Source organism: Myodes glareolus, chromosome 16, assembly GCF_982192425.1.
Source record: "Myodes glareolus chromosome 16, mMyoGla1.1, whole genome shotgun sequence".
Classification (NCBI taxonomy): Eukaryota; Metazoa; Chordata; class Mammalia; order Rodentia; family Cricetidae; genus Myodes; species Myodes glareolus.
The window spans coordinates 14,703,505-14,731,113 of record NC_142041.1 but is presented as its reverse complement, the minus strand read 5'-3'; the positions used below and the strand labels follow the sequence as shown (position 1 = coordinate 14,731,113).

At 40.9% G+C, this 27,609-nt stretch overlaps 1 pseudogene; it reads right to left on the bottom strand.

Moving 5' to 3' along the window:
• Window positions 1–3,381: 3,381 nt before the first annotated feature.
• LOC148119531 (large ribosomal subunit protein eL27 pseudogene) overlaps window positions 3,382–27,609 on the bottom strand; it is a 42,615-nt pseudogene continuing 18,387 nt past the window's right edge.

The following is a 27,609-nucleotide window of genomic DNA, read 5'->3' as shown; positions in this document are numbered from 1 at the left end:
ATAATTTAATCTCCGTTGTATCTGGAGACCTCAATCCTTTAAGAAAGCAATGAGCTGTTAAAGAGACATCTAAGGAAACTGAGCCAAGAAGTTAGCCTCCTGTGAATTTTTTTATTACCTCAGACCCATGAGATGCTGCACGGAAGGTCCTTTCTCACCAATATTTTTAATAAAGGATTTATTAAAACATATGTAAGAGTCTCTCTCTCTGTCTCTCTCTCTCTCTCTCTCTCTCGTGTGTGTGTGTGTGTGTGTGTGTGTGTGTGTGTGTGTGTGTGTGTGTGAATATTCATACCCAGAAAGTCCAGAGACCTTAGATCTCTCTAGAGCTGGATTATAGGAAGTTGCAGGCTGCCCAATCCAGGTGCTGGAAATTAAGTCAGGTCCTCTGAAGAGCAAAATATGCATTTAATTTCTCAGCCATTTCTCCAGTCTCATAAGCACTTCTTAATAGATAAAAGTCTAACACAGATGGGGTAGATCATCTCCAGGCTCCATTCTTTACTGAGGCACTATTGTCAATATATTGTTTTGCTGGAGAAGGGAGATCATTCTTTTTTGATGATGTGGTCACTGGTGGGTTTCCCATGTTTTAGTTGATAACCCCACACCTACGTATATATGGGCAGCACTAACTAGTCTTTGTGGGATATTGAAAAATAAAAAAAAAAGCATGAAATGGGGAGTGGCATGTTGAGAGAACACAGAGAAACTGAAGAAAAAAATTTAGATGTAGATATGATCATATTTCATTGTATACATGTATTAAATGCTCAAAAATGAAACAACTTAATAGACCACGTAATTTTCACCTTTTGGTTTATTACGGGGGTACTCTGTATAATTGTTTTTTCTATCCCTATTGCGGTAAAGTCTCCAGAATTGACTCCTAGATTCGTCATACCCACCTCAGATTTGGACAACACATCTCTTCTCCAAAGATGCCCTAGCTCCAGAAGAGAATATACCTGTGGACCACAGAAGATCTAAAGTGTCTCTTTAGGAGCATCACCAGGTGATCTGGCTGTACAGGTTAATCTTGATCTGTAACATGACGGCCAGCTTGTTGGGGTTTCTGTCCAGCCCGGTACCCAACAGCTGGCAAAGCCCAAAGAGAAATCACACACAGGACTCCATAAGATTATAAACTGATTGGCCCATTAGGTCAGGCTACTTATTAGCTCTTACAACTTATGTTACCCCATTATTCTGATCTATGTTAGCCACATGGGTTCAGTACCTTTCTCATTGTGACAGCTTACATGTTGCCTCTTCGGTGATCTGCACAGGAATGGCAGAGGAACCCCTGCTTCCCAGAATTCTCCTGTTCTCATTGCATCACCTCTACTTCCTGTCTGGTTTTCCCGCCTATACTGCCTGCCTGGCCAATCAGCGTTTTATTAAAATATGATTGACAGAATACAGACAATTCTCCCGCATCATTGATCTCTCAAACTCCCATCACCTGTCTTGTTACACAGACGTACACACTCCATTCTCAGTACATATCTTCACTTAATAACCACCCTTTGTCTGCACTTTCCCCGATGGGATATAGCACAAGCTAAGCATCCAAATTAATGTTCATTTAGCCTTTGTATTTTATAACTATGAAGGGAAAAATTGTCTCTTTTACCCTCCCTGGAGCTACCAGTTTTTATTCATGGTGACCACTGCTCACCTTCTTATTCTATGTATTAGCCAACTTCCTAATCTCAAGTAAACTATCAGATTGCAGACCTGTTCTCAATGGGACTCATCTGAGCTTGGAGGGATATTGCAAACTTAAATGCTGACCATTGGAGATTGGGCCAATCTCAACATTCTGGCTTCTAATACATCCCTTATTCTAAAACCACAATGGCAGAGTGGAAATATGATCAAACTCAGTCTAATGCTGACAACATATAGAACCCTCTGAATGAGTAGGATGGAATGCTCTAGAAGATGCCATTTGCTTTCAACAAAGTAAGTAATCTTGGTTAGGAACTCATGGTCCTTCCCTCTACAGTCAGACCCTAGTATTACTTTGGAACGCAATCAGTGAGAATTCAGTGCACCAGGTTCCCAAGTATCAGCCTGTGGATGACTTATACTTATGGGAGCTTAGAAGTTAAAAATTATAACATCTCCACATGGTGGGGGGTAATAATCAAAGTAATTACACATAGTCTCATAGTCTTTCCAAAGCTTCCTTTAGAATGAAATAAATCAGTGGGCCCAAATAATCTTACAGTTATTTTAAAATACATAAAAAGTACAAACTGGTATTTTAATAAACATTACTACCGCCCACCCATTAGAGACCCCCTTTGTTCCTCACTTTTCTCTCTAAGAACCTGCTATGGCAGATGCTTCATATCCATTTGACCTGAGATCAACTCCACATGAGTGATTATTTCCCAGAGTTCTGACTTTCAGATATCAGCTCATGATACTCCTGGGATCCAGTTCTAGCTTCATTTATGTTGCTCTGACAAATACCTTGACAAAAAGCAATAGAGGAATAAAGAGATTATATAACTCATAGTTCCAGGTTTCAGCCCATCATTCCAGGGAAGCCAATACAGCAGCTTCAGCGGTCATATCACATCCACACTCAAGAGCAGAGACAAATGAAAGGACCCCTGATGCCTACTTGATTGTTTGCTCAGAGCTTTCTTTGTCATTCTTATACAATTTAGACTAAGTAGCCATGAAATGGTGCCATACTAATTCAGGGTGAATCATTCCAACTCAATTAACAATCAAGATATTCCTCTCCATACATATCAATAGACCAACCTGAGCTGGATAGTTCATTTAAACTCTCCTCTGGATGACTCAAGGGTGTGGCGTGAGGACATTTAAACTAGCTGACTGTGAATCTCTCCATCTGAACTATTCAGAGATCTTTATTTGGATTCAAGTCCTATCACTGGCATTGGCCTAAAGGCAACAGGCTCTTCTTTCTTGTGCAGATCCAAAGATTTACCTATTGCTGTCTACTTACCAATGAGGCCAATGTTCCACAGTAAATACCTCCCTTGATGCATGTGTTCTTAAAACTTTGAACTTTCCCTTTTCTGAATTTTTTTTCTTTTCCTTTTTTTTGGGGAGGGGGACTGTTTGATTGTTTGTTTTCTGCCTCAGCATTTACTTCCACCCCACATTCTTAGATCTGCCTTCATCTAAGCTGAATAGGAAATGGCTCTGACAGAAAAGATGCCGGCTGTCTCCAAGAGCAGCTGATGGAGCTGCCTGGGGAGAATTCATGGGTCGGGAAATTGGTGAGATGCTATTAGGGTGGACACCCACCTTCAGCCTGCCCAGCAACTCCTGGAAGAAGTGTTGGGCTGCAGAACAAGTCTCTCACAGAGGTGTCTTCAGGGTCAGCACCTCCTACAGACACATATCAGGGGCCTCCTGATATTCTTCGTGGAGTTTCACCATGCAGCCTGCAACTGCACTCAAGTCCCCCTTAGAGAGCATATAGCTATAGGACAAGTTCTGGTCCTCCCATAACTGGAAGCAGACATTATCCTCAATTGGCATCGTGTCTCCTGCCGACGTTATCATCCCTCTCTTGCCCTTGTTGACAAGGTTCTGATTTTCTTTCACCCCATGCTGAATCTGCTTCTGCTTGGCCGCCTTCCTTGTGCAGGTTCGTGGATCTGCTGAAGGAGAAAAGCCCACAGATCTACATCCAAATGTCAGCGCTCTGTGAACATGCTGTGTCAACTTGCATGAGAATCGCCATGTCCCTACACTTCAGTTGTTTTTATTCTGTAAAATGGACATACATCCCAGCACCTACCGAACAGAGATGTGTCCAGAATTAAACAACTGAAGTATACACAGTAGGTGCTCCATATGTGCCAGGATGGATGTGATTTCATGCTTGGGTGGATCAGACCCCGAGAAAGAAAAAAGGTACTTAGGAGGCTGGGGTCCATAGTGTCTCCACGCAGGCAGCAGGAAGTCAGCATCTGTGTGATAGGGTTTGGGTGGACCAGCAGCTCTTGGTAGGATGCACTCCTTGCTGTAGACCTCTACATGTCCCTCGGACTCCTTGGGAACAGCTTTTATTTGTAAGTTACCTTGGCAACTGCAACAACCCAGTCAGTGCATGGAGGAAACATGCAACCGCTGTCTCCGGGATCACTTCCGGGTCATGAAGCTACCCTACCCTGTGACCAATTGGGAAATGGATGAGAAAGATTTTTTCACTTAGGCTCCAGTCTAAAATATTTTGCCTCATAAGATGGTACTCTACATGTGGTTAAGACTCCACTTCCCCAAGTCTCTAGAGCCAGCTAAAACGGCTATTCTATCTTTAAAAGTTTCTTCTTGTTTACTAGCTTCATCATAATTAAACCTCAGCTAAGTATTCATAACTCCCCACAGTCCTGCAACCTCCTTGAACCTCCACAATTCAGACCATTAAAGCTCAACAGCCGCTTGAACTCATTTGTCAACATGGTCCTTCAAACCTAGAAAGCCCTAGACATTCTTACTACCAAGGTAAGTGTCCCAGCGCTCTTACTAATAAGACCATTTACTTCTGGGAAAACAATATACATTTGGTACAAAGTATATTTTGAAATTAAAAGTTACGGGGGGGGTGGGAGGGTTGTTGGAAGGGGAGAGGGTTAGAGAGAAGGGAGTAGGGGAGGAATGGAGAAAGCTCGGTTGACCGGGATGGGGGGAAGGGAGGAAGGATGAATGTGGGATCAGGGAAGAATATATCTCAACTAAGGGAGTCATATTAGAGTTTACAGGAAACTTGATTATATATGGGATCCCAGGTCCAAGGAGAGATCCCCAGATTGTTCTCTGGACAGAGGAGGGGGTGCCTGAACCGGCCTTGGCCCGTGACCATACTGATGAATATTTTGCTTATCACCATAGATCCCTCATCTGGCATTGGATGACGAAACAGATGGAGGCCCGCGTTGGAGCACCGAACTGAGCCCCCCAAGATCCAAACGAGGAGCAAAAGGAGGAAGAAAATGACGAAGGACTGCGAGGGATACTATCACCCACTGATACAAGGGGTCGGATCTAATGAGAGTTTTCCAAGGCCAGATGGACCGTGACTGAACGAGCATGTGATCCAACCAGATTCTCTGAATGTGGCTGGTTTTTCTGAATGTGGCTGGCCTGCAGTCTTTCCGAGAAGCCATTGACAATGACACTGGGACTGGTTTCCTCTGCATATACTGGATTTTTGGGATCAAGTCTGTTTGGATGCTCACCTTCCTGGACCTGGAGTGAGGGGGGAGGAACTTGGACTTCCCACAGGGCAGGAGACCCTGACTTCCCTTGGGGACAAAGAGGGAGGAGGAGAGGGAGGGGGGGAGTGGGAGGGTGTTGGGAGGAGGGGCGTAAATGGAAACTTTTTATAATTTAATAAAATTACAAAAAAAAAATTTAAAAAAAAAAAGAAAAATACTCAAGACAATAAAAAAAAGACAGAAAAGAAAAAAAAATGTTAAATGGTAGGAATAAAATTTCATGACTGGGCCAGGGTCCTTTCTATCATATATCGTAAATTCCCTAAGATGGCTAATTTTAATTTGTAATTTAGGTCCGTGATTATTTAATATTCCAGTTTGCTTTGTTTCCTCCTGTTTGTAATTCCTCAGATTCCAGATGTTCATGCAGCCTAAGATGGGTCTTCCAGCTGACTTCTACCATGGGTCATTAGGTAGACTTCTGAGCAGAGACCCTGACTGCCATCAATCTCCAACATCCCTCTTCAGTCATGCGTAGGGTCTTAGTCCTGCTCCTTCCTAGCAGTCACCTTCTCTGAGGGGAGCAGCAGAGAAAAAACAAAAGCAGTTAGGTGTAAGACCAAGTAAGACTGGCCATCTGTAAAAACTCTGAAGGTGTCAGTTGCAGATGCTCCATGAATCTTCGGCTTGTGACCTTTAGATAAGTGTATTAGTTCATGATTAGACCCCAGGCTGGGAAGACGATAGTCACCTCATGCAGCAGAGAAGTGGTCCTTACCCACTATTATTCTCTTTCCTCTGGAATGATTTAAAAGCACAGGGTTCTTGCTGCTTTAGCTGTATCCTCTCTTAACTTCTTCTGCTTCAGAAGTTTCTTGAAACTTTCTAATAAGTATGCTGGTTGAACTTGTGGACTGTATTTATTGTCATCTGTAGGACATGATCCCCATGTGTTCCCAACTATAGGACATGTTATTTTATAAACTCTAATTCTTTGATGAAATATTTATAAATCTGTTCTTCTTGAGCATTGGCATATTGATTGTCAGCAGTGGTGCAGTTGAAGATACATCCCAGAACTGTCTCCAGCAGCCCAAGAAATTTATCCAGCTTTTAGGGACCTCCACTAAAGTGATGCCAGTTTTGTTTTGTTTTACTTCACTGTAGAAAAAAAAATTAGAGTCAGAGTTAGAGTTTATAAAAGTGGATCTTTAATGCAGACTGAGGAAAGAAGACATACCTCAGGGATGGTTATAGGTTTCTTAAAGGAAAGTCATATTAAGTGTTTTACCAATTGCAAGATGTGGTGGTTTTAATGAGAATGTCCTTCATAGACTCATATGTTTGAATGTTTGGTTCCCAGTTAGTGGAACTTCTTGGGAAGTACTAAGTGTGGTCTTGTCAGAGGAGGTTTGTTACTATGAGTGGGCTTTGAGTTTGCAAAAGCCTACTCCATTCTGTTCACACACTCTCTCTTCCTTTTGCACATGGTGGTAAATCAGATGCAAGCTTTCAGCTCCCTCTCCAGTGACATGTCTGCCTACTGCTGTGTTCCCCGTCACAGTGGCCATGGCCTCTAACCCTCTGGAACTGGGAGCCCCAAGCTAAATGCTTTTTTAATAAGTTACTTTTGTCATGGTATCTTTTTACAGGAATCAAAAAGTAACTAAGATAAAAGTTGGTAGCAGGGATGGACTATGGTTGCAACAGGCCTGACCATTCTGATATATTTTAGAGGAATCTAGAAGACATTAGGACTCTCAACTAACAGACAGGATGAAGGTTGTTAAGTGGGGTTTAATTTGCAGTCATAATAGGATCGTGAAAGATAATAATGTTGAGAACAGTGTGGATTTTGTAGTCCCAGTTCAAGGAGTTTCAGAAGAGAACAGTATTATCAGTCGGGCAAGAGATCATTCTTGAGATATTTTGGCAAAGAATGTGATTAAAGGTTGCCCTCTCCTAAGAATCTGCCTGAAGCTAAATGGAAGAGTTTTGGACAAACATCATTGGCAAAGCAGATTTTTTTTAAGTTTATTAAAATATAAAAGTTTCCATTTTTGCCCCTCCTCCCAACACCCTCCCACTCCCCCCACTCCCTCTCCTCTTCCCTCTCCATCCCTAAGAGCAGTCAGGGTTTCCTGCCCTGTGGGTAGTTCAAGTTCCTCCCTGCTCCCTCCAGGACCAGGAAGGTGAGTATCCAATCAGACTGGATCCACAAAAATCCAGACTATGCAGAGGAAACAAGTCCCAGAGTCATTGTCAACGGCTTTTTAGAAAGACTTCGGGCCAGCCACATTCAGAGAATCCAGCCTCCTCCAGAGAATCTGGTTGGATCAAGCGCTCCTTCAGTCCCAGTCAACTGGCCTTGGTGAACTCTCATTAGATCAGTCGCCTTGTATCAGTGGGTGATCGCTCCCCTTGCGGTTCTGATTTCCTTTTTCATGTTCTTCCTCCTTCTGCTCCTCCTTTGGACCTTGGGGGGCTCAGTCCGGTGCACCAATGTGGGTCTCCGTCTGCATTGCCATCCATCGCCGGATGAAGGTTCCCTCTGATCTTGCCCTCCCTGCTCACGTTCTTCTTCCTTCTGCTTCTCGGTTGGACCTAGGGAGTTAAGTCCAGTGTTCCAACGTGGGTCCCCGTCTCTATCTCCATCTATTGCCAGATGAAGGATCTATGGTGATAAGCAAAATATTCATTAGTATGGTTATGGGCCAAGGCCAGTTCAGGCACCCTCTCCTCTGTCCAGAGAACAATCTGGGGATCTCTCCTTGGACTTGGGATCCCATTTACAGTCAAGTCTCTAGTAAACCCTAAACTGCCAAGCAAAGTCGGGTGCATGGGGGGTGGGGGGTGGAAGTAAGGGAAGATGGTTAGGGAGAGGGGAGAGGGCGAGAATTGGGGATGGCTTGGGGGAATGGGAGGGGGGAGGGAGGAAGGATGGTTATGGGAGCAGGGAAGTTTATATTGCAACTAAGAGAGCCATTCTAGGGTTTGCAAGAGACTTGATTCTTGAGGGGTTCCCAGTAAAAATTAAATAAAAAAATAAATAAATAAAAAGAAAAATAAAAAAAAAGAAAAAGAAAACGCTTTACTGAGTCAGGTAAGCCAGACCCAAAAAGAGGAATATGGTATGTATTCACTCATAAGTGGATCTTGCCATAATTAAAGGTCTTTGAGCCTATTATTTGTGATCCTAGAGAAGCCAAATAAGAAGGTGAACCTGAAGAAAATTCAGGTAGTTTTCCTCCTGGAGATTGGAAATAGACAAGAGTTCCAGGTAACCAAGGGTGCATGGGGGGTTGGGAGGGTAGTTGGAAGGGGAGGAGGTTAGAGAGAAGGGAGCAGGGGAGGAATGGGAAATGCTCAGGGGACTGGGAGGGGGGGAGGGAGGAAGGATAGATATGGGTTCAGGGAAGAATATATCTCAACTATGGCAAAGCAGATTTTAAGGCAACTTTGTATTGACTGTGTCCCTAGTTATTGGTGATTATGCCTGTCTGGGTCTACATTGAAAAAGTGCAAGCAGGGTAAGAAGTACAAAATGTACAGTTTGAGAAGAGAAAGAGCACTAGGAAATTTAATGTTGGAGCTATGGTGACATGGTTTATGCTGAAAGAGATAAAAGAAAAATGAAATAAAATGAGTGGTACCTGCAGGGCAAAACCCCACTCAGCTAATCCTGCAACTTATAAAAAGAAAGTTTTTATCTTATTATCTTATCCTAAAAGCAATACCAAGTCAAAGTTTGTGCAAATATAATTCAAAGAGGATGCAAGGTCGCATTCCATGTAGCCAACAGAACTTGGCAGTTCAGCATGTATTTCTGGCTTTGTAGTCACGAAAGATAGGAGAGTAAAGGAGATATGGAATCTTCCACTGTTTGGGAGAGTCACTGCAGCCAGGTGTGGAACAGAAGAGTCCCTCCATAGAGATCTGGAACATCAGTGCATGAAGTGGTGAAAGTGATGTCTTGGATTGCCTTGGAGACCCCAAGATGCTGGAGGTGCCAGAGCTGTGGAACATCTGCCAAAGAGAGCTTTAGACAGGGAGTGAAAACAGCCCAGGGGACTGAAGTGTTTTGCAGTCAGCAAAGCTGGAAGGGAAGAGCCAGTTAAGCCCTTTGATACCCACAGAGCTACAGGACTTTGAGTTTGCTTTCAGTATATATATACACACTTTAGACTATCTCAAGACAGAAAGACTATGGGGACTTTTTAAAAGTCAACTAAATGCATTTTGTATTATAACATAGACACACAATTCCAGTTAGTTCTTGTTCTCTCTCTCTCTCTCTCTCTCTCTCTCTCTCTCTCTCTCTCTCTCTCTCTCACACACACACACACACACACACACACACATGCTTGTGGATCAGATGTTGAACTCTCAGCTACTTCTCTAGCTTCCTTGCCTGTTGCCATGCTCTTCATCCTAATAGTCAGGCACTCTAACCCTCTGAAACTGTGAACCTCACATGCAATGCTTTCTTCTGTAAGTTGTCTTTCTCTTCATAGAAGTCAATAAGCAGCTAAGACACCAAACTCTTTTAGTGACTTTCAAGCTATGTCTCAAAGGTTTTTGGAAAGCTTTTTTCTTTTTCCTTTTGTTTTGGATCAGCAAGATTATAAAATGGCTCCACAGGTGACTTGAATTCACATTTTCATCTGATAAAGACATGAGTCTCAAGGACTGCCTACCTCTTCTTCAGTAAACGGGGTTTACATCCTTATAAATTTTTATAAAATGGTACAAGAAATAAAATAATAAAAGGAACTCTTATAAAATGGTAAAGCATAGCTGGAAAAGAATGTACACGTGGAGCCATTGTAGGGTTTGCAAGAGACTTGACTCTAGAGGGGTTCCCAGGTCCAAGGAGAGGTCCCCAGATTGTTCCCTGGGCAGCAGAGGAGAGGGTGCATGAACTGGCCTCGTCCCATAACCATATTGATGAATATTTTGCATATCACCATAGAACCTTCATCTGGTGATGGATGGAGATAGAGACAGAGTTCCACATTGGAGCACTGGACTTAGCTCCCTAAGTCCAAATGAGGAGCAGAAGGAGGGAGAACATGAGCAAGGAAGTCAGGACCACGAGGGGTGCCTCCACCCACTGAGACGGTGGGACTGATCTAATGGGAGCTCACCAAGGCCTGCTGGACTGGGAACGATGGAGCATGTGATCAAAATGGACACTCTGAACGTGGCTGGCAATGAAGGCTGACTGAGAAGCCAAGGACAATGGCATTGGGATTTAATTCCACTGCATGGTCTGACTTTGTGGGAGCCTGGTTTGTTTGGATGTTCACCTTTAAAGACCTGTATGGATGGGGGAGGACCTTGGACTTCCCAAGGGGTAAGGAACCCTGACTGCTCTTAAAACTAGAGAGGGAGGGGGAGGTGGGGAGGGGAAGGTGGGGAGGGGGAGGGAAAAGGGAGGCGGGGAAGAGGTGGAAATTTTTAATAAATAATAATAAAAAAAAGAATGTACACATGGGCCTCAGTGTAGAAAACCACAGCTGTTTTAGTTCAATGCATGCAATATATGTACCAATTAGCATAACCAGAAGACAGCATTTTGTAGCAGTACTACACATTTTCCAACTTACATTTGATGTGGGATTCCCCTCTGTAGGCTATGAATATGTGTTATTACTACCGGTTAATAAAGAAGCTGCTTTGGTCTATGGCAGGCCAGAATTTAGTTAGGTGGGAAAACTAAACTGAATGCAGGGACAAAAAAGGCCAAGTCAGGAAATGCCATGTAGCTGCCCAAGAATCAAGATGTGAGGTAACAAACTACGAACCTTGTGGCAAAATATAAACTAATAGAAATGGGTTAATTTAAGATGTAAGAGTTAGCTAGTGATATACCTGAGTTATTGACCAAACATTGTTATAATTATATAGTTTTAGTGTTCTTATTTGAGTCTGGGTGGCCAGGAAATGAAAGCACAGTCTCCACTCACGTACATTCATCCCTTCTCCTCTCTATTCCTCATGTTCTTTGAGCCTTGGATTGGTGATGGGTATATATGGCCACTCTGACCAGGCAAATAGGTAGGCTAACTGCAGATCTTCACCTTTCCCTCCATTCCTCCAAGACCAATCCCTCAGTCTCACTATTAGGTCTTTGAAAAATCTGCTTTTGTGGCCCCTCTTACCCTCTGCCCCTATGCCCAGGGGATTGAGTAAGCAGACTTTGGTGGAACACCCTGATTCCTTACTCTTGTGAAACTCCCTCCACCCCCACAAGCTTCCTCATCCCTAACTCTCAGGTCCAAGCACACAGAAAAGCCTTTTGCCTGGAACACCCAGTACCCATACCTAGTAGGAACCCAGAAGATTTTCCTACAGGCAACACACAGCCACCACACTCCTAAGAACCAGAAAGGAAATAAAAGCCAAGGAATAAAACACCTATCCAACAAAAACAAAGTCAGATATTAGCACCTAGAATTTCAATATTCCCAAACCCAGATGCCTAAACACATATGTAAAAACACAATCCATAACAGTCAGGACAATATGTCTACACCGGAGCCCAGCAACCCTAGCACAACAGGCCCCAAATCTTCCAACATTAGCTGAAGCATAAGAAAAAAAAATGATAAAACAAACTGTGTTACCAACTTTGCAATTTCACTGAATTTTTTTTCTATTTTTAATTCCTAAAACTTTTGTCCTATAATTTTGTCAAATGTGCCTCTTCAGATTGGGTTATCTTGCTTGCTGTTCATATTTCATTCCCTTCCTCATTTATTAAAGATTCTGGGAGAGGCAAACAATGATGCATGAGGAATGGGAGTCTTAGGTGGGAAGAACATAGAACACTGAACCTGGACTCTGATGGAGTTCTGCTCAGCTTCACTCCTCTCTGCTCTGAGTAAGATGAATCTTAGCAGACTTCTAAAATGTGCTGTTCTTTTCTGGAAGTCTACAGCTTTTGTTACTTGGAAAATTTACCTATTTGTGCTACATGCTTCTCTAAAAAAATATGAGGACACCATATTTCCACTTCTTATTTTGAAAGCCAGAGTGATGATGTCCTAGCTTGTTTTCTATTGCTGTGATAAACATCATGACAAGAAGAAATTTGTGGAGGAAAAGGGTTTATTTGAATTTGCATCTCTCAGCACACAGGCATTGCTGAGATAAATCAAAGAGAAAACTCAAGCAGGAGGAACCTGGGGACAGGAACTGGAGCAGAGGGCATAGAGGAATACTGCGTACTAGCTGGCTCTCATGGCTTGCTCATCCTGTTTTCATATACACTTCAGGTCCACTTGCCCAGGTGAGGCATCGCCCACAGTAGGCCGAACCCTCCCACGTCAATCACTACTTATTTTGCAACCATTCAGGTGCTGTCACATGGGAGCCCTCCGGTAGACTGCTCATCTGCCCGAGCACAGGCACACAACCTGAATCTTCAAGAGTGAAATTCTCTGAGCAGTTTTTATCCTCCGAGTGGTAAAGCTGGTCTGTGGCAGCTGCACTTGTTAGTCTCACATGTAGATGTCTAGATATTCACTAGTGCTCAGGATGCTGGGCAGGGATGCCTTTGTCCACTGACCAGCTCAGTGAGGAGCCAGTGGATACTCAGACAGACTGACTTTCCCCTCTCTCCGTTTTATTTCACCTGATCCCTCTACTCACCTTTTCCTCTGCAGTCATTTTTTAAAAGGGATATTTCCCTGATTCCAAATGTAGTGGAAGCTGGTGCTTTCTTCTTTCTTGATTGGAGAAGGGACTCAATCCCAACTGCTAGAGAAACTGTGTATTGGTAGATCTCTGAGAACTGCTGGTACCTGAAGCGTCATTCCTCATAGTTACCCTCCTCATGTGGACCCAAGAGTGACCCACTGACTGGTCAATACTGGAGGTCAACAATCTTGCCCCTAGGTTCCTCTTTGAACAATTCTCCAAAGCACAATTCTCCAAAGCTTTCTCTAATTTAGAGCTCATGGCAATCCCTGGAAGTTTCCATAGAATCAGTAACACAGCTCCAAATTTGTTTGCCTAAATCCACTTTGTCATTTTTTTTAAGTCTGTGTTAATACCAAAAACTCACTAGCAAACCTGCTCAACATATCTCAGTATTTATTTTTAAATCACGCAAGATATAAATGCTTCCCTTAGGCTGTCATGATTTTTTTTTCAGTGTAGAGAAGGTAGAGGGGTGAAAATGCATGGCAAATGCCCCGCCCTTCGAAGAATTCAGTGTCGTCTGGGCAGTGGTGGTGATACCTTTAATCCCAGCACTCGAAAGGCAGAGATAGGCAGATTTCTGAGTACCAAGCCAGTAGTCTGATCTACAGAACAAGTTCCAACACAACCAAGGTTACACAGAGAAACTTTGAAACTTTGAGAGAAAGAGAGAGAGAGAGAGAGAGAGAGAGAATCAATGTCCACTCTCATTCAGCTCATTCAGAAATAGTCCCCCAAGGTTTTCACTATGGGGTTTGTACCACAGGTGTCATCGTAATTGGAAAGAGGACCATTACTTTTTAAGATGATATTCAGTTACAGACTGTAGCATCATAAGTTTTATTTCCTAGAGACTGCAGTCTTCTCCATCTTACTGAAAAATCCGATTTCTTCAACATTATTTGGGGTGTTATAACCAGTTAGTCTGTAAGTTTATACTATTCCTTTATTTTTTTTTTACTTCTTAGTTTTTTCTACTCTCTTGAATATTCCTAGAAATCTTTGGCACTTTGCATTTAAGCTTCTCTTTGGCAAGCATTCTTCACATTTAAATTAGCAGACTTGATACTACTTTTTCAAAGTTACTATTAAACCAGTAGAGAAGCCAAGTTCAAATCAAAAGCTGATTCCCACAGATCCATTCATTTTTGGCATTTCACACCATATGCTTTCACAAAAATTAAATATTGCTTTTTCTTTGATGGTTTTTAATGGTAGTATAAATAGACTAATTGCAAAAAAAGGAAAAAGAAATAAATCACAAAGAAAATGGAAACAGAGCAGCACTTGTGGCAATTCGTGACTGTCCTTTTTGCTCTTTTCAGTGAGGCACAGAAAAATGGGGAATCAAGCAACAACAACATGATTTTCACAAGTATGAGCCTTCAATTTAAACACTCAGGTTTCAAAGCAATGTATTTCATTTTCATAGAAATAAATTTAAATAATATAATTAACTAAATACAATTCTCATTTTAATTTCTTATGCCAAGCTAGTTGTCATCAAAGCAAAACAAGAAAGTGATTGGCTTTTTTTTTCCTTTGGGTCTTATATAGTTTATATAGAATAGCAATAGTGTGATCCATAGATATGAACACTGTGTCATATAAATAATGCTTCTGAACCTCATTGGGAACTGCTTGGGTTTTATGAAGACACAAAAAATGTAGAGCTTGCACTGTTGCCCACTCTGTCTCTAGTGCACAGAAGCAATCATTTGAACTAAATGCAAATATGAGTAATCAAGGACACGTTTAGGTGATGGCCAAGGCAAACTATTTATTTATCTTCCCAGGTGCTCCTCTCCTAGTGACTACATGCTTTCCCTATCGTAGTTGGCCAGAGCATCCAAGAATTCTGCGCAGTCCCTGGGACGCCACGCTTTTCCTTTCTCTCTTCTTGAGCCATCGTTTTCACTTTGCAAACTGTCAGTCGGGCCTTACCTAGAAGTGACGTAGATGTCCGAGTCTATGTAACACAATTGGAAGAGTGTGTTCTTCTACTGTGAACGTGCCATAGCAAAGAGCTCCCGTAGTAGAGCTTGTGGTATTTTAAACTTAAAGTGATCTTTTAAAAATTTTGTTGACATTTGGGGCAGTAAAAAAAAATCCTAACATTTTTACTGTCATTTAGAGAGCAATACTAAGTGAAGAAGGCCGTGGATGCCAAGTCTAGACAGACATCTATGCAAACAGGCAAATGACAGTAATGCCAGTCTCTGAAATAACCTCATCTGTCTTGGTGTAAATGAGAGGATGCTGCAAGGGCTGTCTGGTAGACAGGAAGTGAAACTATAGGTGAACAATATGATGTGATAGATACAAACTGATAAGATGATCTGACAGGTGTTGGAATCATGTTTGACCAAGTGCACAGCCACCACAGAACATATCCCCTGACTTTACTGAGTTATTCTACTGTAACCTTTCCTGAACAGTGTAATTATTGACTGAATCATATTTTTACTCTTTCAATTTGGTCATAAATCTCAAACTAAAGTGCTTTCCAGGCCTCCCAAAATGATACAAATTCCTTTCCAGTTAGAAGTAGGTGAGGGCTGCACCATCTAAAAGGCAACTGTGTTTATCTTCCAATTGCCACGTGACATGGCCTTTGTGCTGCTGTGCTTATACTTTTCAGAATAAGTAATGACTTTCAGTGTAAAAAGATATACTTAATATCTTTAATTAGCTTAATGTAAAATTAAATGGCAAGTAATTCAAGCTTGGGAGTCAAAGTTATTACAGGCTAAAATTAATGATCATCTTCTGGCCATGTTAGACCATAGGTGGCCAGTATTATGGCCTCTGTAGGTGTATGCAGACTAGTTCTTCTGTGTTTTGGAGCTTGGACCAGGGTCTTACTTAATATGAAGTGGGCCTCTTCTCATGTAGAGTTCTAAAACTTCCTGAGGATATTCAACAGCAGGGTAACACTACTGGATCTCAGGAGAAATTTTTCTGAGATTTCCTTTTCTCCCTCACACAAAAGGAGATGTAATAAGCTCTCAAATTGACATTATCAAAGTCAGAATAAATCATCTTATGAGACTTACAGCCTTGGGGATTTTATTATGTCAGTTTGGAGTCAAAACATAATCAGGTAAGATAATTCTGGGTGGTGTCAAAGCTTCTGAATAATTCTTTTCTGGACATGAATTACATCTTGAACATTTTTATGAACTAGCTTTTACTTACATTGCTGTATTTTCAATTTGCTTCCCAGAAAACTGTCAAGATGGAAAATTTGAAAGTGTCCTAAAGAGTCTAAAGAACTATTTGATTTTTTTGAGCTTCTCCTTTGCAAGGAAATTGAAGCCTTAAAATAATGTGCAAGCTTGTTTGTCATACAAGTACAGTGCCCAGCGAAAGAAATTATATCTAATATAGACAAAAAGAATAATTTGGCCCAAGAGAATTTTAAGACTCATTTTAAAATTAGATTCAAAATGTCTATGAAGGAGGTTGTTTGTTAACTTGAAAAGGTCATTTCTGGTGCCTAGAGTGACAGGGAAGCCCAGGTCAGGGCTACCCACAGATGCAGAGTCTGATGAAGAATAGTTTTCTTACTTACTGCTTATATTGACTCTATACATTTAAAGAAAAGAAAGCCAACAACACCAAATGCCTGACTACTCTTCCTAAGTTGCTGTCTTGTCAGTGTTTGAACTTAGAGTGCTCAAATTAGCCTTAGAGAATCTGTCAATATCAAGAAATAGTGTTCAAAGTGCTATGCTTTTCTTCTTAGGAGAAAGTTCAAACTATACTCTAAATTTCAAAATAACCAGGAAATCATTAGTAAACAAGAACATATAGATCTAGTTTCTTCCAACACTAAACTTCTGATTATTTCAGAAACTCGTGGGTATGAACATGGTAATGTCTAAAAGTATATACAATTAACTATTCAACTTGACAATTTAAAAGGAAGTTGCTCACATATATTAATCTTGTACGTGATGACTTCAATGAGAAATGTCCCCTGTAATTTTGGGCATTTAAGAGCTTGGTACTCATTAGCACTGTTTAAGGATGCCTGAGAGGTATGGTGATTTGAATAAGAATAGCCCCATAGACTGATATATTTGAACACTTGGTCCTAGTTGGTGGAACTGTTTGGGAAGGATTAGGAGGTGTGGCTTTGTTAGAGGAGGTGTGTCACTGATGGATGGACTTTGAGGTTCCAAAAGCCATACTTGGCCAAGTCTTGCTCTCTCTGCCTACTTCAAGTGGATCATATATTAGCTCTCAGTTATTGCTTCAGAGCCATGCTTGCCACCAATCTCCCCATAATGATGGTCATCAATGAAATGTCTGCAACTGTAAGCAAGCACCCAACTAAATGTTTCCTTTTGTAAGTCTGTCATGGTGATTCATCAGAGCAATAGAACACTATCTATGATAGGGGGTGCTGTTGGAGTCAGGCTTTGAGAGTTTAAAAGACCCACATCATTTCTAGTCCATTCTCTCTGCTTCTTACTTGAGGTTTAAACTCTCACTCTTTTTTAAAATAAGGCTTCTACACCCCATAGGATTAAAACCATACCACCACCGAAAGTCCCTGTGTGCTTATATTTTTAATCTTATTTTGTTTACTTTTTTTAAAAAGAGAAAATAATCTTTATTCATTACACATGCCAATCCAAATTTCCACTCCCTCCCCTCTTCCTATTCCCTCCGCTTACCCCTTCCACCCCACCCCACCCCCATCCACTCCTCAGAGAGGGTAAGGCATATTGCTTTGGGGAAGGTCCAATCCCTCCCTACTATATATAGGCTGAACAAGGTATCCATCCAAAGAGAATAGGTTCCCCAAAAGGCAGTACATGCTGTAGGGATAAATCCTGGTGCTGCTGACAGTGGCTCCTCACTCTGCCTCAGCCATGCAGCTTTCAATGACATTCAGAGGGACTAGTTTGGCTCCATGCTTGTTCCTTCCCAGGCCAGCTGGTATTGGCGAGATTAGCTCAGGTAGACTGTTTCAGTGGGTGTACCCATCATGGTCTTGACCTCTTTGCTCATATTCTCATTCCTCCCATTTTTCAGCTGAACTTTGGGAGTTCAGTCCAGTGCTCTGATGTGAATCTCTGCTTCTGTTTCCAACAGTTGCTAGATGGAGGTCCTATGGTGATATTTAAGCTTTTCATCAATCTGACTACAGGGCAAGGCAAGTTTGGGTTCCACCTCTTCTTAGCTGGGGTCATCCTTGTGGATTCTTAGGAATTTCTCTAGAGCCAGGTTTCTTGCTAACCCCATAATGGCTCCCTCAATCAAGATATCTCTTTCTTTGCTCTCATCTCTGTTCTTCCTCCATCTCTACTATTCCATTCCCTCAAGTTCTCTTCGCCCCTCCCTTTCTCCTGTCCTCCTCCCCTTCCACCTTCTCTTCTCTCTCACCTCTACACTTCCAATTTTCTCAAGTGATCTTGACTATTTCGACTTTCCAGGTGGATCTATATATAAAATATAAATCTGACCCCACTGAACCTGATAGAAGAGAAAGTAGGAAGTAGCCTTCAATGTACCTTCTAAATATAACCCCAGAAGCACAGACAATGAGAGAAACAATAAATAAATGGGACCTCCTGAAATTGAGAAGCTTCTTTAAAGCAAAGGACACAGTCAATAGGACAAAAAGGCAGCCTACTAAATGGAAAAAGATCTTTACCAATCCCACATCAAACAAATGGCTGATCTCCAAAATATTTAAAGAACTCAATAAATTAGATATTAAAATTCTAAATAAATTAATAAATTTAATAAATTAAATTTTTTAAAATTTATTTTAAAATTTTTATCAATTAAAAAATTGGGTACAGAATTAAACAAAGAATTCTCAACAGAAGAATCTCAAATGGTCAAAAGATACTTAAGGAAATGTTCAACAACTTTAGCCATCATGGAAATGCAAATCAAAACAACTCTGAGACACCTCTTATATCTGTTAGAATGACTAAGACCAAAAAAAAAACCCATAACATATAGATAACAACATCAAACTGAACATTCACAACATCCACTAGAAACTGACTGGAGAGATTGAGGCAGTCAGCTTTAGTTCCTAGCTGAGCTTCTCTACATGAGCTTCCAGCTACTATTGTCATATCTCCATGATGGCACTTTTATATCATGAGATAAACAATAATAACCTCTTTTAGAAATGGCTCACTTTCCATCTGTCTTTAAGAGTGCAATGTTTTACTCTTAGCCTTTCGTTATCTTTCTTCCTGTTATAGATCTTGGGGAGCCAGTGCATCTACAGACAAGGAACTTTGGAGGACGATTTGAGATAAACATGCTTGGGTCTGATATTGCTCCAGGTGCAGCTTCTGCATGAGCTCAAAAAGCACAGGACAGTTTACCAATAGAGTGTATACATTATATCCTGTATCATTACTGAGAAGAACTGAACTTCCACCTGAAAAAGATAATAACTAGAGAAGTATACAGAGTCAGGGCCATCAATCAATGTATCACATGGGTGAAGGTTTGATGAGCACAAACAGGAAGCACATTTATTTTCTCCCAGTATTCCCTTAAAATATGCTGTATTGAATCTCTGACCCCTCCTCTTGATAATACATAATTTTATCTCTTAAGAATGGTCTCTTCCAAGTAATTGAGCTTCACATTCAGGGCACACTATGTCCAAGCTAAACAACCACATCATAACTTCAACAACCCAAAACTGTTCTCAAAGTTTTGGGCTAAGGGAACTTTGGGGAATATAAGAATAATGGTACAGACTGTACTTGAAGAACCGATGTGATTCTCAGCTATGAATAGTGGGTAACAGACAGATCCCATGACAACTCCTTTGCACAAAGGAAGCAATCTTCCATAAGTCATTTCCTTTTCAAACAATGGCATCCCATGTGTGGACAAAGCTCAAAGACCAAGTCAGGGACCTCCAAACCTATGCAGTGCTGGTGAATAATTCTGGTCTTCCAAGGCTTCATTGGGTCTACTCAAAAACTTTCTGTTGTAAGGAGGCTGTTTGTTTGTTTCCCAGTTGCCAGGCAGCTCAGACCTGAAATAATCACACAGAAACTATACTATTTAAAGCACTACATGGCCCATTAGCTCTAACATCTTATTGACTAACACTTATATCTTACTTTAACCCATTTCTAGTAATCTGTGTATTGCCACATGACTGTGGTTTACCAGATAAAGTTCCCAGTGTCTGTCTCTGGTGGGACTACATGGCTTCTCTCTGACTCTGCCTCCTTTCTCCCAGCATTCAGTTTAGTTTTCCCCACCTAGCTCTGTTCTACTCTATCAGGCCAAGCCAGTTTCTTTATTACCTAATGTATTCACAGCATACAGAGCTGAATCCCACATCAACTTCCCCATCTTTTGTTTTCTTTTCATAAGAATTCATTCTAAATATAATTTATAGTGCAGAGTCCATCATAATATCTACTTCTAGAAAAACTTACCTATAACACTTTTGTTCTGGAGCTATCTTTCCACCTTCCTTCTTCTACTATTCTCCAGGGAATACCCAAAGAAATAGGAGACAAGAAGATGTGTGTTGAAATGTCATATCACAAATATTGATGTAATTCAGATGTTCAAAAAGTGCTACATCTCTCTAAACACCCACACACTTTTGCATTTCTGAACATTCTATCTATACACACATATATTTTCTGTATGTAGATATGTATCCAAAGTAACTATTTCTCTGCACATAAAAATTCTAATAATTTTTATTACATGAATACATTTAACACTAAGTAATTTTTAAATGCTCCATGAAAATTCAGTATATGTCTGTTAGTTACTGTTGTGTAGATGAGCAAATAACTGACCAAAAAACCTAAACAAGAACTACAGAATTTTCTGTATACGGTCGTTTGGCTGTAGACTTCTTTGGGTAAAGTATTGTGATAGTAGGACCATGTGGCAGGGAATAACTATTTTACTTTATGGCTGATTAAGAAGCAGAGAGCAGCCAAGAATATTGTATCTCCAAGGACTCACTTCAGTGACTTACTTACTTTAGGTAGGTCACACCTCTATAAATTTTCATAATCTCCCAAACGTGTGTGTGTGTGTGTGTTTCTTTTTCAAGACAGATCTTTATATATATGTCACCGCTTTCCTGGAACTCTTTCCTTAGCCTTCCAACTTCTGAGATTATAAGAACATACTGAACTCCTGCAGCCATTCTCCATGTCCTATACCCCAATGACTATAAAAGTAAGCAGATTTCAGATGATGTCTATAAAACTTTTCAATGTAGAATAAAGAATTTTAACTAGAGATTTAGCAAGACTTCTCAAAATTTAAGAAGAAAAACAAAGAAAACGTAAATGTTTCATACAGGAATGTCATTTGGTATACAGTTATTAGCCTTGGTCTCCTGCTCATTCTTCACTGACAGAACCCCTCTCATCTGCATACCACTTCCAAATCTCCTTTTTATATTTAACTAATTACTCTACCCACTAGGAATATCCATGGGCTATAATTATACTTGGTGTCATTTAATATTTTGGAGGATTCATAGCAGGATGCATGAAGGTGGACTTTAGCTTCATCGTACAGAGTGGCTTTCTTTTCAAGTGTCTCTGCCTTTGAAATGGAATGAAAGGCACCCCACTCATGTTCTGGCATCCTGCGCAAAATGCAGAGCCGGGCTCTGTACTTGGTTTTTACTTTAAAACCCCCGCCACTATAGTTGTCATCCAATCAAAACATGCATGGCATTTTGAAAACTCCTATTGGCTGTCACTTCTATTTCAGAACACTTGCCAGATTTACACAGGGATTTTTGAGGTACAATGTGATACATCTTTGTAATATGTCAAATATTGTCAAGTTTAAGTACCTCTTCCAAAGATGCAGTTCAGCGAATACAAGGTATCAATCGATTCAATTAGTCAGCAAGAAAAAGGTACTAATTTGTTAGTGCTTCCCTGTTGCTGTGATAAAATACCCTGATCAAAGTAACTTGCTGGAGACATGGCTTATTTTGGCTCACAATTTGTGCTGGCTAGTCTTATGTGTCACCTTGACATACAAACCAGAGTTATCTGAAAGAAGGGAAACTCAATTGGGAAAATGCCCCTATAAGGTCCAGGTGCTAGGCATTTTCTCAATTGGTGATTGGTGGGGAAGGACCAGCCCATTGTGGGTGCTTCCATCCCTGGGCTGGTGGTCCTGGGCTCTAAAAGACAGCAGCTGAGCAAGCCAGGACAAGTAAAGCCAGTAAGCAGCATGTCTGTGCATCAGCTCTGCATCAGTCCTGTCTCCAAAATCCTACCCTGTTTACGTTCCTGTCCTAACTTTCTTCCCTGAGGAACAGAGCTGTGGAAGTGTAAGCCAAATAAAGCCATTTTTCCCCCAACTTGCTTTTCCTCTGTGGTCCCACATCAGCTCCTGCCTCCAATATCCTGCCCTGTTTAAATTCCTGTCTTGACTTTCTTTCCTGATGAACAGAGCTGTGGAAGTGTAAGCAAAATAAATCTATTTCCCCCCCACCAACTTGCTTTTTGGCCATCGTGTTTCATCACAACAGTAGAAACCCTACCTGAGTCACAGTTCAAGATTAGCATCCATCATGGTAGGGAGTTCAAAACAGGAGCATAAAGAAGCTGGTCCCATTGAACTGATATTCAAGAAACAGAATGAATTAGGTGGGTATTCAGTTCCCTTCCCCCTTTTCATTCAGTCTAGAACCCCACCCATCAAATGGTACTGCTCACATCTGGGGTAGGTGTTCCTCACCCGAATTAACATAATCCAGATACTTACTCACAGGTATACCTGGAGGCTTACCTCATAGGTGACTGTATATAATATAAGGATGACATTAGTAACCATTGTATCATGTGATCAACTTTAAGGTATATCTTAGTAATATGATCGAACATTAACAGATAATAAAATTTAAAGCCCCCCCCCAGAAAAGGCAAAATAATTTTCAAGGGCAAAAGGAAGTAGAATGATACAAGACTTAGAAATCAACATTAAAACAAGTGAAGACCAAATTAGAGCTTTCAAACTAAAGACATAAACTGTGAATCAATTTTCTTATTTCGGTTAGCTCCTCTTTCAATATCAAGACTATAGAAAAAGAGTTTTAAATATGCCTGAGAGTACGAAGTTGTGATCCATGAGCTCCCTTTGAGCGAGCACCCTAGTGTAAGGTGGGTTTCACTATTCTTAGAATGGCTGCTGGTGAATGATTAACTTATTTAGGTACAGGAATAAAGCAAAAAAATGAGGGTAAAGATGGGATAATATAAGCAACTCCTTTAATTTATATGTTTTGTGTTATATGTTCAGGTAAATTACTTAAAATTAGGAAAGTAGATTAAGTCCTGTGACTGATGGTTGGGCAGTCAGAAGACTAAGAATTAGAGGCCAACATGGGTTCCACACTGCCGTCCTGTCTCAAAACAGAAAGGCAGAAAAGAATATAAACTAAAAACCAATTGTAACAGAGAGACTGAGTCCAGATTGTTCCATAGGGGAATTTCAGCAGCTTTAAAGTACTGAGTCCCTGGGCTCCGTGAACTGTCCGTGACACTAAAATTCTAGAAATTCCCAATATTTTTCTTAAGCAAATCTATGGCTAAAATTTAAATGTGATTTTAAAAGATTACATGTAAGACCCCGCACTTTTCTGTGGATACCCACACTGAATTCAGGCGCGTGCCTTCCCGAACTCGGGCCCACGAGAATGGACGACTGTCCTGAGGGTTAAAAGAGACACATACAAAAAGAGACCTTTGCTCATTTACCAGAGTAAATGGCAACTTTATTAAACTCAATTCGGGTATTTATACCAGTGGGCAACCAGGATCAAAAAGGGCAAGGCCTCCTCCCAACAAAAGCAGGAAGGAGAATAAAGGCCCCAGTAAAGGAAAACTCCTCCCACCCAGAGGGGGCTGGGGAAACTGGCCTCTGTGGGAGTTTTTCCCCAGGCAGGTGGTCGAGGGTACAAGGCAATGTCAGACAGGTTAGATGGGCCTTGGCGCCTGAGCTTCTTTGAGGCAGGTTGAGAAATTACCATTTTAAAGTAAAATAGATCCCTCAGGCTAATGTACCAGGCTGTAGCAGAACCAAGGATGGAACTAGCAGGAAGCTTAGCTGGTTAGCGTAAACATTATTTGCATCCAGTATTTTGGTCTCAAGGATCAGGGAGGACAGGGTCCCACAATTACATACATAGCAAAAGGAAACTATAGTCAAACAATATTTATGAACATCAGTACAAAAATATTAAAGTATTAGCAAACAAAATCCTCCTATACTTTATCAAGAAAATAACAATAACTTAATGGTATCTATTCAAATTCAATGTTAGAATACCCATTGGCATGTTAATAGACTATGGCATGTTAATAGACCCAAAGAAAAAAATTATTTGATTATTGTCATAAATACTAAGAAAAGGCTTTGATACAGTTAGATAGACAATGTAAGACTCAGAGAAAGCAGTAACTGCAAGATTCTATTGTAACATACTTTTACTTAAGAAATCTAAACAATATTATAGTGACTGATATTGATTGTTAACTGGACAGTATTTAGAATCACTTAGGAGAAAAGCTCCTGGCCACATCTGTAAGGAATCATCTGGATTAGGTTCCACTGATGTTCAGACCTGTGAGTAGCACATTTATAAGGACTGGAATCCTAGACTGAGTACAACACAGCCAGATGAGCACAGGCATTTCTCACATTCTGCCTTGAATGTAAACACAGTTTGAGAGCTGCTTCCTCAAGTCCCTGCTGCCTTACCCTCTCCACAGTAAATGATTGTATCCTCAAACTGTGGACCAGAATAAGTCATTCCTTAAGTTGGTTCTGTCAGAGTGTTATAGCAGAAGCAACGTGGAATAAAAATAAGTTGCAGATGCTTTCTCTAGTATTAACAATAATGCACAAAATTATACGCTAAAATTCAACATTAGGCTGTATATACTAGTCAGTTCAGTAAAACAAGTGCAAATGCAGAAACACAGAAATTAACAAAGGGAGAGAGCAATCTCCAGAAGACATAAAATTCTCCCTGCAAAAGTCTAGGGAATGAGTGAAAAGTCACCTTGAGAAATAGAATTCAGCCAGTATCTAACACACAGAATTTAACAGCCTCTGTATATTAACACATGACTAGATTTGCAAATGTTTTTCCTATTGTATACATTGTACTTTCATTTGTTTAGTGTCTCCATAACTCTTCATAAAAGTTTTAGTTTGATAAACCTCTTGCTTTTGGTGCCCATGCTTTTGGAACCACACTGCTAACGTCATTGGCAAGACCAATGTCACTGAGCTTGGCCTCAGATGGAAATTCTGGAATTCTAAATTACCACAAAATTCTTTCATCATAATTAAAATGCTTTCATGAGTATCTTGTTGAAACTGATAGCATACTGAAATGATGTCCTCACACATTAGTTCTTGAGAAAGTTCAATAACATTTTTTAAAATGAGTTCATTTCCATCATGGCATTGAAACACAACAATAAGAACAGATATAGGCTGGAGAAGAGCCTGGCTGTGTCTGATCTTGCGTATCTCAGAGTATACCAGCCATTGCAACCTGAGAACTCTAACCTTGAAAAGATTTTTTTTGAAAGCAAGGTGACATCAAAATACTCATTTCACTCAAAACCCCAACAAGAGCTTCAGAATCTCCTTACCCCTTGTCACAACATTCTGGCTCACAATGTAGTCTTGACTTCCTTAACACCTCACTTTATTTTGAAGTTATACTCTCTCACTGACTAGTACCATCTCCAATTCTATATTAAGACACTCTACTTGGGTATGTCATTTATTCCTTATCTGGGGTGATCAGATATTGTTCATGTCTCTTCAGTAAAAGAAAATCATGCAATGCTTGAGATGCCCGCTTATATCGCCCTACCAATTACAGCATATATGACCTCTCTCCTTGGTGCTATTTATCACCTGTAGCTTCCTTTAACATATGACCCAGTACTTAGCATTGCCAGTACTCAGAGGTCTCTATTGTAATTTAGGGTTATCGCTCCAAACTTATACATAACCTACACTGGGCCTCCCTGCAGGAAATCCAACTCTGCTGCATCACTGCCTACAAACAACAAAGCTTTTCTGTGGAATGTTGTTATAAGTCTCCTTGCCTGCAGAGTAGCACTATGAAGATAGCACCAAGTTTAGCTACTGTGCTATCCAAGGAAAATATCCAGGCCCCCTTGGGTCAGGACTGCTGTGGTCTCTGAGTACCTGATGGACTTAGGGAATTATTTCCTTGTGTGGTCCTGTTTGAACAGTGCACCCTAGAGGTATGTGGTAGCTTGAAAAACTGACCCCCAAATAGAGTGGAATTATTAGCAGGTGTGTCCTTGTTGAAGTAACTGTGGCAGTTTTGGAGGTAATGTGTCACTGTGGGGGTGGGCTTTGAGGTCTCTTATGCTCAAGCTACACCCAGTGACACAGTTCACTTCCTGTTGCCTGTAGATCAAGATGTAGAACTCTCAGCTCTTTCTCCAGCACTATATCTGCCTACATGCTACCGTATTCTGCCATGATGATAATGGGCTAAACCTCTGAAACTGTAAGCTACCCCAATCCCATGTTTCCCTTTATAAGAGTTGTTGTGGTCATGGTGTCTCTTCAAAGGACTAAAAACCCCAATTAAAACAGGTTACTCTTCTGTCAAGTGAAAATGCTTCAAAATTTTTTCCATTTTCTATTCTGAAGCTTTCAGTAAGTGAGGTCTTACCCCAGAGCACTTTTTCTACTGTTCCACTGCAAAGTGCCCAGCTTCTTCTTAGACTGTAATCTTTTTTTATAAAACAGACATCTTGTCTATACTTGCTTTTGCCTTTTTCAATTTCATTTTTTGTAGGCATGCTCATGTGTATTGTGCATGCTCGTGTGTGTGTGTGTGTGTGTGAGAGAGAGAGAGAGAGAGAGAGAAAGAGAGAGAGAGAGAGAGAGAGAGAGAGAGAGAGAGAGAGAGCATGTGCAATTCAGAAGTCAACAGTGAGTATTTTGATGGCTAGTACTATCAACTTGACAGATTCTAGAATCATTAGGAAGATGGGCTTCTACGCATGCTTGTAGGGGCTCATGTTAACTGCATTGAAGTAGGGAGACACATTCGTATGGATGGGACCGTTCCAACTGTGGGGATCCCTGACCACACAGAATGGAGAGAGGGAACTGAACACTAGGATTCATTTCTTCCATGATTACAGATATCACATGACCACTCTCTGAAGCTCCTGCTGCTGTCATATACCTGCCATGATAGAATATAACCTGGAACTCTGAGCCAAATAAACCCTTTCTCCTTTAACTTGTCTCTGTCAATGTATCGTATCACAAGACAAAAATAAACTAAGACTAGTTTTTTAGTTGATTGCTCTCCAACTCTATTTCTTGAGACAAAGTCTTTCACTGAACCTGAAGATTATCAATAGTCAGGCTTCCTGGCCAGTGGGATTCAGGGACCTTCCAGTCTTTACCCACCGTCAGCTCTCTCTAGTGTAGGGTTTCAGAACTGTGCCACCAAACCCTGCCCTTTCTATGGGTTCTGGAGATCAAATTCAGAGGTGCTGGTTCTTCAAAACCAGCCATCTTATCAACTGAGTCCCTTGTCTTAGCTTGGTTTCCATTACCCTGAAAAAGACCACAACCTAAAGCAACTTGGGAAGGGAAAAGATTATTTTAT